The sequence below is a fragment of the Bufo gargarizans genome, chromosome 5, assembly GCF_014858855.1.
Source record: "Bufo gargarizans isolate SCDJY-AF-19 chromosome 5, ASM1485885v1, whole genome shotgun sequence".
Lineage (NCBI taxonomy): Eukaryota > Metazoa > Chordata > Amphibia > Anura > Bufonidae > Bufo > Bufo gargarizans.
This window is the reverse complement of record NC_058084.1, coordinates 3,316,770-3,329,450: the sequence shown is the minus strand read 5'-3', so window position 1 is coordinate 3,329,450 and position 12,681 is coordinate 3,316,770.

Sequence of the window (12,681 nt, the reverse complement as noted above, 5' to 3'; positions counted from 1 at the left end):
CAGAACATAACTACAGCACCAGAACCAAGTATATTAGATAACCACAGCACCAGAACCAAGCTCAGAACATAACTACAGCACCAGAACCAAGCTCAGAACATAACTACAGCACCAGAACCAAGTATATTAGATAACTACAGCACCAGAACCAAGTATATTAGATAACTACAGCACCAGACCCAAGTATATTAGATAACTACAGCACCAGAACCAAGCTCAGAACATAACTACAGCACCAGAACCAAGTATATTAGATAACTACAGCACCAGAACCAAGTATATTAGATAACTACAGCACCAGAACCAAGCTCAGAACATAACTACAGCACCAGAACCAAGTATATTAGATAACTACAGCACCAGAACCAAGCTCAGAACATAACTACAGCACCAGAACCAAGCTCAGAACATAACTACAGCACCAGAACCAAGTATATTAGATAACTACAGCACCAGAACCAAGTATATTAGATAACTACAGCACCAGAACCAAGTATATTAGATAACTACAGCACCAGAACCAAGCTCAGAACATAACAGCACCAGAACCAAGCTCAGTACATAACTACAGCACCAGAACCAAGTATATTAGATAACTACAGCACCAGAACCAAGTATATTAGATAACTACAGCACCAGAACCAAGTATATTAGATAACTACAGCACCAGAACCAAGTATATTAGATAACTACAGCACCAGAACCAAGCTCAGAACATAACTACAGCACCAGAACCAAGCTCAGAACATAACTACAGCACCAGAACCAAGCTCAGAACATAACTACAGCACCAGAACCAAGTATATTAGATAACTACAGCACCAGAACCAAGCTCAGAACATAACTACAGCACCAGAACCAAGCTCAGTACATAACTACAGCACCAGAACCAAGCTCAGAACATAACTACAGCACCAGAACCAAGCTTAGTAAAACAAATATGCTAATAGAACTCAGTTCAGTACATAAATATAGCACTAGAGAAAAAAACTGTGTACAAAACTCCAGCATTAGAACAAAGTACAAAATCCAGTCCCAGAACTGAGCTCGGCAAATATAGCAACAACTGCAAAACCAACAGAATCATAAAAGCAATAAAACTAAAATGTACAAATAAATACCAGTACAGTACAAAAAATACAGAACCAGATTCAAGCTAAATACATAAATGCAGAACTATCACGTCTGGTATGGCAGGTACCAGACATGCCGCGAAGAGGGAAGGGAAACCGGGTGCCCTAACACAAGGGAGAGGGAGGAGTGGTGACCCCTAACTCACCTAGCACTGGCACCTGGCTACCCTGATGTCCCCAGACGGGCTGCTCACCCGTACGCCCATAACGTGCCTCGTCCCTGGCTCACCCTGAAAGAAGCCCTAGGTAGTGAGTAGGGCGGTGGGAGCAGTTGTCCTCACCACTGACACCGAGGGTAACAGCAGGGAAAGGACAACAATACAAACACAACATAAAATCCCAGAAGGGAGACAACAAATAGTAGGAAACCAGCTGGAGAGAACCGGAGATACAACCGCACTGGTTCCAACAGCTCCAGCTCCACAGCTACACCACCGGAGGTCAGACTAGATAACCTGGAAGGAAGGTCTATGTCTGGCAACAAGGGAAGCAGAAAGGGAGAATATAGAGTAGCTGGGAGCGGCTGACCGAACAGCTGAAAGGAAAAGCTACAGATTCCTAACATGGACAAAAAGGACCGCAAACCAAAGCAGGAAAACCTGGACCGGAATCCATTCCCACCACTAGGTCATGGAGTGATCTCTTGAAAGCGAGTGAGTAGCCACCCGCTGCGACCTTCTGACCCCAGGCACAACAGGGTCAGCGATAGGTCGTGACACCCTCGTGACAAGAACCAAACCCATGACATAAATATAGAACCAACCTCATTATATAAATACAGCACCAGAACCAAGCTCATTACATATATACAGAACCAAGCTCAGTATATACATATATCACTAGCTTAGGATACACCACACAGTAATATTTGGGTTAGTACTGCTTCTGGTGGAGGAACTTGGTCATGTTGCCATGAAGTACCTTTTGGACCGGCACCCTTAGTTTTGCCTTGATTTGCACAGAACTGAATCATTTCTGCTGTGGTTTCATGAACATAACATGGCACCATGTGGGCACTGTTTGATTGTGTGGCACCATGTGTCTCTAGGCACATTTTTGGGCTCTGAATTGATTTAGCATGGCACCATGTGGGCACTGGCTTTCTACAGCACAGTATGACTCTATGTCGGCTCAGTTTGGCACTACAGATGTCTCAACCTTTATAATTTAACAGATGTCCAGAACAGTTCTGTTTTCTTCTGAATTTCCATACATCATTGTGCAACAATAACAATGCCCAACCGTAACGCAAAATGTGAGCTGGTTGGCTCATCAATGCAGGAGAGAAGCCCCACCCACCAGTCAGATCCTTCTACACCAGTGGCAATGTATCAGAGAAGTCCCACCCACCAGTAATGTCCCTCTACAGCAGCTCCAGTGTAGGAGAGAATCTCCGCCCACCAGTAATGTCCCTCTACAGCAGCTCCAGTGTAGGAGAGAAGCTCCGCCCACCAGTAATGTCCCTCTACAGCATCTCCAGTGTAGGAGAGAAGCTCCGCCCACCAGTCAGATCCTTCTACAACAGTGCCAAAGTAGGAGAGAAGCCCTGCCCACCAGTCAGATCCTTCTACAACAGTGCCAAAGTAGGAGAGAAGCCCTGCCCACCAGTCAGATCCTTCTACAACAGTGCCAAAGTAGGAGAGAAGCCCCGCCCACCAGTCAGATCCTTCTACAACAGTGCCAAAGTAGGAGAGAAGCCCTGCCCACCAGTCAGATCCTTCTACAACAGTGCCAAAGTAGGAGAGAAGCCCTGCCCACCAGTCAGATCCTTCTACAACAGTGCCAAAGTAGGAGAGAAGCCCTGCCCACCAGTCAGATCCTTCTACAACAGTGGCAAAGTAGGAGAGAAGCCCTGCCCACCAGTCAGATCCTTCTACAACAGTGCCAAAGTAGGAGAGAAGCCCCGCCCACCAGTGAGATCCTTGTACAACAGTGCCAAAGTAGGAGAGAAGCCCTGCCCACCAGTCAGATCCTTCTACAACAGTGCCAATGTAGGAGAGAAGTCCCACCCACCAGTCAGATCCTTCTACACCAGTGGCAATGTATCAGAGAAGTCCCACCCACCAGTAATGTCCCTCTACAGCAGCTCCAGTGTAGGAGAGAAGCCCCGCCCACCAGTAATGTCCCTCTACAGCAGCTCCAGTGTAGGAGAGAAGCTCCGCCCACCAGTAATGTCCCTCTACAGCATCTCCAGTGTAGGAGAGAAGCTCCGCCCACCAGTCAGATCCTTCTACAACAGTGCCAAAGTAGGAGAGAAGCCCCGCCCACCAGTCAGATCCTTCTACAACAGTGGCAAAGTAGGAGAGAAGCCCTGCCCACCAGTCAGATCCTTCTACAACAGTGCCAAAGTAGGAGAGAAGCCCCGCCCACCAGTCAGATCCTTCTACAACAGTGCCAAAGTAGGAGAGAAGCCCTGCCCACCAGTCAGATCCTTCTACAACAGTGCCAATGTAGGAGAGAAGCCCCACCCACCAGTCAGATCCTTCTATAACAGTGCCAAAGTAGGAGAGAAGCCCTGCCCACCAGTCAGATCCTTCTACAACAGTGCCAAAGTAGGAGAGAAGCCCTGCCCACCAGTCAGATCCATCTATAACAGTGCCAAAGTAGGAGAGAAGCCCTGCCCACCAGTCAGATCCTTCTATAACACTGCCAAAGTAGGAGAGAAGCCCCGCCCACCAGTCAGATCCTTCTACACCAGTGGCAATGTATCAGAGAAGTCCCACCCACCAGTAATGTCCCTCTACAGCAGCTCCAGTGTAGGAGAGAAGCTCCGCCCACCAGTAATGTCCCTCTACAGCAGCTCCAGTGTAGGAGAGAAGCTCCGCCCACCAGTAATGTCTCTCTACAGCATCTCCAGTGTAGGAGAGAAGCTCCGCCCACCAGTCAGATCCTTCTACAACAGTGCCAAAGTAGGAGAGAAGCCCTGCCCACCAGTCAGATCCTTCTGCAACAGTGCCAAAGTAGGAGAGAAGCCCTGCCCACCAGTCAGATCCTTCTACAACAGTGGCAAAGTAGGAGAGAGGCCCTGCCCACCAGTCAGATCCTTCTACAACAGTGCCAAAGTAGGAGAGAAGCCCTGCCCACCAGTCAGATCCTTCTATAACACTGCCAAAGTAGGAGAGAAGCCCCGCCCACCAGTCAGATCCTTCTACAACAGTGGCAATGTAGGCGAGAAGTCCCACCCACCAGTCAGATCCTTCTACAACAGTGCCAAAGTAGGAGAGAAGCCCTGCCCACCAGTCAGATCCTTCTACAACAGTGCCAAAGTTGGAGAGAAGCCCCGCCCACCAGTCAGATCCTTCTACAACAGTGCCAAAGTAGGAGAGAAGCCCTGCCCACCAGTCAGATCCTTCTACACCAGTGGCAATGTATCAGAGAAGTCCCACCCACCAGTAATGTCCCTCTACAGCATCTCCAGTGTAGGAGAGAAGCCCCGCCCACCAGTCAGATTCTTTTACACCAGTGGCAATGTAGGAGAGAAGCCCCACCCATCAGTCAGATCCTTCTACACCAGTGCCAAAGTAGGAGAGAAGCCCCGCCCACCAGTCAGATCCTTTTACAACAGTGCCAAAGTAGGAGAGAAGCTCTGCCCATCAGTCAGATCCCTCAACATCAGCTCTGATTGAGGAGAACAGCACACTGATGTAGGATGGAAGCCCCACTCACCAGTCATGTACCTCTACAGCAGCTCCAATGTAGGAGATAAGCCCCACCTACCAGTCAGGTCCCTCTATATCAACTCTGATGTAGAAGAGAAGCCCCGCCCATCAGTCAGGTCCCTCTATATCTGCTCTGATGTAAGAGAGAAGCCCCACTGATCAGTCAGGTCCCTCTATATCAACTCTGATGTAAGAGAAAAGCCCCACCGATCAGTCAGGTCCCTCTATATCAACTCTGATGTAAGAGAAAAGCCCCGCTCATCAGTCAGGTCCCTCTATATCAACTCTGATGTAAGAGAAAAGCCCCACCGATCAGTCAGGTCCCTCTATATCAACTCTGATGTAAGAGAAAAGCCCCACCGATCAGTCAGGTCCCTCTATATCTGCTCTGATGTAGAAGAGAAGCCCCGCTCATCAGTCAGGTCCCTCTATATCTGCTCTGATGTAGAAGAGAAGCCCCGCTCATCAGTCAGGTCCCTCTATATCAACTCTGATGTAAGAGAAAAGCCCCGCTCATCAGTCAGGTCCCTCTATATCAACTCTGATGTAAGAGAAAAGCCCCATCGATCAGTCAGGTCCCTCTATATCAACTCTGATGTAAGAGAAAAGCCCCATCGATCAGTCAGGTCCCTCTATATCAACTCTGATGTAAGAGAAAAGCCCTATCGATCAGTCAGGTCCCTCTATATCTGCTCTGATGTAGAAGAGAAGCCCCGCCCATCAGTCAGGTCCCTCTATATCTGCTCTGATGTAAGAGAGAAGCCCCGCTCATCAGTCAGGTCCCTCTATATCAACTCTGATGTAAGAGAAAAGCCCCATCGATCAGTCAGGTCCCTCTATATCTGCTCTGATGTAGAAGAGAAGCCCCGCCCATCAGTCAGGTCCCTCTATATCTGCTCTGATGTAGAAGAGAAGCCCCGCCCATCAGTCAGGTCCCTCTATATCAACTCTGATGTAAGAGAGAAGCCCCGCCCATCAGTCAGGTCCCTCTATATCTGCTCTGATGTAAGAGAGAAGCCCCGCTCATCAGTCAGGTCCCTCTATATCTGCTCTGATGTAGAAGAGAAGCCCCGCCCATCAGTCAGGTCCCTCTATATCAACTCTGATGTAGAAGAGAAGCCCCGCTCATCAGTCAGGTCCCTCTATATCTGCTCTGATGTAGAAGAGAAGCCCCGCCCATCAGTCAGGTCCCTCTATATCTGCTCTGATGTAAGAGAGAAGCCCCGCTCATCAGTCAGGTCCCTCTATATCTGCTCTGATGTAGAAGAGAAGCCCCGCCCATCAGTCAGGTCCCTCTATATCAACTCTGATGTAGAAGAGAAGCCCCGCTCATCAGTCAGGTCCCTCTATATCTGCTCTGATGTAGAAGAGAAGCCCCGCCCATCAGCCAGAGAGGAAAGAGAGGAAGACCGTGCGTGTCCCTGTTCCGGATCCTTTTTCCGGTCTGTGGAAAGCATTGGTTGATCGGGCGGGGGTGTGTGCGCATGCGCCGGAAGGGAGAATGAGTCGTGGAACGCAAGAGGAAGTGAATGCTGGCCTGCTGGAACGCACAGCCTCACTGCGCATGCGCCACATCATCCACTTGATTAGAAGCTGATTGGTTCACATATAGGGGAGGCCGGACAGATAAAAGAGAGGCCCATAAATCGGAAAGATTAATATATTATATGTATAAGTATAAAACAGTATATATATGAGAGAGTGTGTGCATGTGTATAGAATAAACTGTAAAACGCAATATACAAAATCTAAATCAATTGATGTCTATGTGTTATAAGAATATATCTGGATGATATTGATTATGTGTGTTTTAGAGAATTTTCTGTATATATTTCATTATATTTATAATAAGATCTTATCATATACTTATAGCAATTCTTAATAATTTATAAACTATATCTAATTTATAAATGGGTATAAAAATATACAAAAATATATATATAAAAAAGTATATAAAAATTATATATATATAATGATGTAAAAATATATATGTATGTAAATATCCACACATATATGAATAAATACATAAACATGTTTCTAGTTAGAATGTAAAAGCTATATAAAAATATACTTAAAAAATTGATATACATACACATAATCCAAGTATAGGGGATATATAAGACTAAAACAATAGATGGCGGAGGTGCAGTAGACATCGCTTATCTGGACTTTAGTAAGGCTTCTGATACTGTCCCACATAGAAGGCTTATCGATAAAGTGCAGTCTTTGGGCTTGGACTCCCATATTGTTGAATGGATTAGGCAGTGGCTGAGGGACAGACAACAGAGGGTTGTAGTCAATGGAGTATATTCAGACCAAGGTCTTGTTACCAGTGGGGTACCTCAGTGATCTGTTCTGGGACCCATATTGTTTAATATCTTTATCAGCGACATTGCAGAAGGCCTCGATGGTAAGGTGTGTCTTTTTGCTGATGACACAAAGATTTGTAACGGGGTTGATGTTCCTGGAGGGATACACCAAATGGAAAAGGACTTAGGAAAACTAGAGGAATGGTCAAAAATCTGGCAACTAAAATGTAATGTTGATAAGTGCGAGATAATGCACCTGGGGCGTAAAAACCCAAAAGCAGAATATACAACCAGTGATACAGTCCTGACCTCAGTATCTGAGGAAAGGGGTTTAGGCATCATTATTTCAGAAGACTTAAAGGTAGGCAGACCATGTCATAGAGCAGCAGGAGACGCTAGCAGAATGCTGGGATGTATAGGGAGAGGCATTACCAGTAGACAGAGGGGGGCGCTCATGCCGCTCTACAGAGCACTAGTGAGACCTCATCTGGAGTATTGTGCGCAGTACTGGAGACCATATCTCCAGAAGGATACTGATACTTTGGAGAGAGTTCAGAGAAGAGCTACTAAACTGGTCCATGGATTGCAGGATAAAACTTACCAGGAAAGATTAAAGGACCTTAACATGTAGAGCTTGGAAGAAAGACGAGACAGAGGGGAGATGAGAGAGACTGCTAAATACATAAAGGGAATCAACAAGGGAAAAGAGGAGAGAAGATTTACAAGAAGAAAAACTGCTACAAGAGGACATAGTGTTACATTAGAGGGGCAAAGGGTTAACAGTAATATCAGGAAGTATTCCATTACTGAGAGAGTAGTGGAAGCATGGAATAGCCTTCCTGCAGAAGTGGCAGCTGCAAATACAGTGGAGGAGGTTAAGCATGCATGGGATAGGCATAAGGCCATCCTTCATATAAGATAGGGCCGGGGCTATCCATAGTATTCAGTATATTGGGCAGACTAGATGGGCCGAATGGTTCTTATCTGCCGACACATTCTAGGTTTCTATGTTTCTGTATCTAAAAAAAAAATTTAGGTAGGGAAAAAATATATATATAGAAAAAAATTACCCATGTACATTCAGTTGGAAAAGGGCAAAAAGAAAAAAGTTTTCTAGAAAACATAGAGAGAGAATAATATTTTAATAGTTGGTATATTTTAATGTTTCGTTTAGACCTAATGGGACTTGGTATTGAGATGATGGATCCAGTACATCTCCTTACGGGACAATTGCTGATATGATTGTGGCACCCATTCCAGTGGAGTGACTTTTGAAAGAGTGGGGTCACTATTATGGTGTTCGAAAAAATGTCTTGAAACCCTGTGTGTACAGACTTCAGGGTTAATATCAGAGCGCTGTTCATCATTCGCGCTCTCACACACTGCCTGGTCCTCCCTATAAAGCTTAGGACATTCTAATAAATACATTACATTCCTGGGGCTGCAATCCATAGTATGTTTTAAAATGAATATTTCATCGGACCCTGGAATGCTGATTGTTTTCCTCTTATGAGTTATAATCTGGCAACATTTACATTTTTTCTGAAACATTTGAAAGATCCTTTCTTATCGTTTTCGATAGGGGTTAATCGATTGGTCCTCTCTCTTTTCTTAAGGTGAGGATACGAAGGGGCCAATAGATTTTTAAAGTTGGAGCCCTTCTGAAGGTGACAGTTGGGCCAGGGGGCAATATAGCTTTCAAAATTGGGTCTTTTGAAAGTATGTTCCGGTGTTTGGTCAAGATTTTCCTTATTTGTGAATGTCTATTACTGTATCGGGTAATAAGATTAACCTGGAGGTCTCTATTGGGGCTTGTTTTGGTCATTTTAGGTTGTAGGGCTGTTACTTGATCTAATCTCAGGGTTTTCTCCATGGATCCTTTGATCAAGGTTTTTTTTGGATAGCCTTTTTCTTTGAACCGCTTTTGGAGGATAGATAGCTGAGTTTTCAGGGGGTTTTCGTTAGAGCAATTTCTCCTAATACGCTTCATTTGGCTAAAGGGGATATTTTTCTTCCATTTAGCTTGGTGACAACTGGTGTATTCTAAATAGCTATTGGCATCCACCTTCTTAAAGTATGTCTCTGTAATTATCTCATTGGATTCTGTTTTGAGATGGATGTCTAAGAAAGTTGCCTTATTGATGTGATAATCCAAACTGAAGGATAATCCTCACTTGTTCCCATTGAGCTCGCCAGAAAAAAGGAGTTCTTCCGTGCCCTCCCAGATGAAAATGATATCTATTTAATGGCGATAGAATTTGATCTTGTGGTGGGCGAGCAGGCCGTGTCTTTCTTCAAAGAGGCCCATAAAAAGGTTGGCATACGATGGGGCAAACTTAGTCCCCATCGCAGTCCCTTTGTTCTGGAGATAAAAAATGTCATTGAAAATGAAATAATTGTTCCGTAGAATAAAATCTACGGATCTAGGTAGGAACTCTTTTTGTGAATGTGGCATGGTGGAGTCCAGAGAAAGATAATGTTCTATAGACAAAAGTCCAAGTTTGTGTTTGATGTTGCTATACAATGAGGCTACATCTACGGTTACCCACAAATAGTTATCTTGCCAGTGGAAAGGTTTAGAAGATTGACGAGATGAGCCGTGTCTCTCAAATATGAGGGAAGTGTTTGCACATATTTCTGTAGAAAATGATCAACATAAGCTGAGAGGTTGGAAGTGAGTGAATCTATGCCTGAAATGATAGGCCTGCCTGCTGGATGGGTGATGGATTTATGGATCTTCGGAAGAAAGTAAAACTTGGCCAAAGAAGGGTGAGGAGGTGAGAGAAATTGCTTTTCTTTTTTGTCTAGTAAATTGGAGCCCTGAGTCTATTAATTCTGCTAATGCTTTCTTAAAGATTGTTGTGGGATCTTCATTTAGAACTCTGTAGTATTCGGGGTCTAACAGGATCCTATTTGACTCATTGACATAGTACTCTCGGTCCATAATCACAACACCCCCACCATTATCGGTATTTTTAATGATTATTTCCTCGTTCTCGCGAATGTTTTTCAAGGCTCTTCTCTCTCTCGGTTTAGGATTTTGATGGTTCTTATTCATATCTTTATTTTCATTTTTGTTTTCATTTTCTTTATTTTTTATTTAAAGCACTGAGGGCCCCAGCTGAACTGTTGCACCAGGGCCCATTAGCGGGTCGCTACGCCCCTGGACCCAGAAGTCACTGCAGAGGGTTAATTGATGCATTTTTATGCCTTTATGTGTACTTACCTTCCCAAGTATGCGGGTATTGCAGGGTTAATTTTGTGCCTGATCTTATTGGTAACCCACCGATGATGGCAGGAGGGGTTTTCAACCACATAGTGGTATTACCATTTCTGCACTCTGCCACTGTCTCTAGTGGTCTAACATTAAAGGGGTTCTGCACTTTGTTTAAACTGATGAGCTATCCTCTGGATAGATCATCAGCATCTGATCGGCGGGGGTCCGATACCCGGGACCCCCACCGATCAGCTGTTTGAGAAGGCAGCGGCGCTCCAGCAGTGCCGCGGCCTTCTCACTGATTACCGCCGGCCCAGTGATGTCATGACTAGTATAAACTAGCGTGGGGGGGGGGCTAAGCTCTGTTCACTTGAATGGAGCTTAGCCCCGCCCAGGCAAGTTGATACAAGTCGTGACGTCAGTGGGCCCGCGGTAAACAGCGAGGCTGCGGCGCTGCTGGAGCGCCGCTGCCCTCTCAAACAGCTGATCAGCCGGGGTACCAGGTGTCAGACCCCCGCCGATCAGATGCTGATGATCTATCCAGAGGATAGATCATCAGTTTAAACAAAGTGCAGAACCCCTTTAAGGCCATCTATTTATTTTCAGGTCCTATACACTGTGCATTTCTTTTATTGTTATGCAACTGTTATGTTCATGTAATATGCCTGGTTTACCAGCAGGTGGCGGTGGCAGAGCTACCTGTATACTTAAAGGCCTCATTGAGTGGGCCAAAACGTTGCCTGGAAAATAGATTGGGTCACCACATTTTCACCTGAAGTCGGAGTGCTGCCTCGTTTTTTGGATTTACTATATAGTGGAAGAGACGCCTGCCTTCCCTGAGGATTTGCACCCTATTCATGCTGTCTAACTGTGCTTGCTGATTTATTTGTGTTTGTACTTGTATACTTAGATAGAATGGAACTCGCCATTCCACCCCCTATCCCTTTGGGCAGAGGTGGGCCAGTCCTGCTTCCTACCAGAAGCAGTTCTAGTATATTCCAGTTTAGACTTTATATTGGAGCTAAGAAGACATGAAAGATATAGCGGCCAGAAGAAAGTGTTCTTCAGCTGGAGCAGGAGCAACAAAAGGGGAAGTAGCTTGTAGAACACCCGGACTTCATGCTAATTTACTTCACTGAGTGTCAGGAGGGGGATAACAGCCAAAGACAGCCCAATCCAAGGATACCAGAACTGACCAAAAGTCCAGTAACCAGACCCAAGCAGAGTTATTAAGCATGGCTGTCAGCCGAGCAGAGAAAGAGAGAAAGCACAGTTACCAAGTTTGCCTGCCAGTTTATGCCAAAGCCTGCTGGAGCCAGGAGAAAGCCTGAATATTGTCTGGAATCAAGTTTACCCAAGTAAGGCTGCTGTAAAAGTTTACCAAGGTCTGGAAGAGTTATTCTTCATCCCCTAACTCAACTATTTCCCTTTATTTGCTTCGGAGCCTAAGCCTGGGGTCCCACTGTATCCAGGTAGGAGCACCGTGACACATATAGGCCGCACCACTCGGCATTCCTATAGACCTGGGACTCGATCGGCTCTGGGGGGGCCAAGCTCTGTTCACTTGAATGGAGCTTAGCCCCACCCAGGCTTTATTTGCTTCGGAGCCTAAGCCTGGGGTCCCACTGTATCCAGGTAGGAGCACCGTGACACATATAGGCCGCACCACTCGGCATTCCTATAGACCTGGGACTCGATCATCCCTGGGGGGCAGCGCATTGCACTTATCTGCCCCTACATTAGGAATCATCAAAGCCTGCAGAGATCCTGTGTTCTGGAGAGATCTGTCAGTAACCAGGCTTCGTGTGCCTTTCATGGGCTATGCTCCTGTTTAACGTCCAACCTCATCTCTGCCTTTTGTCAGTTAGCTCTTGGGGAAGTCAGAGGTTCACTTACTTATTTCTTGGACCTCTGTGTCCTAATAGGGGATATAGATGGAGGTTGCAGCCAGGTCACAACAGCCAATCACAGCGCAGCTTTCACTTCATATTCTGCTCTGGTAAATGAAAGCTGCGCTCTGGTTGGCTGCTATGGGGAGAAGACAGTTCTATACCTCTGGCCTGGCTCGACGGTGTTCTCCTGGTTACTACAGATGTTACATGTCAGTGAATAGGATTTGCAACGCTCTCTGCCCCTCCCTTGATTAAGAAATAAGAGGCAATGGATTTTCTTGATTGCTTTATTGAGGTGCAGTAAAGGCCTATAATAAATAGTACATTGTGCTTTCATTCTACTAAGAGCGCCCCCTCAGTCCACGGATAAAAACAACACCTCCCCCGGGGGTTGGGGGCGGAGTCCAGAACATCCCTAGTGAAAAATCGCTGCACACTCGGCTGGAGGAAGGGCCACATGTACAGGCTGTG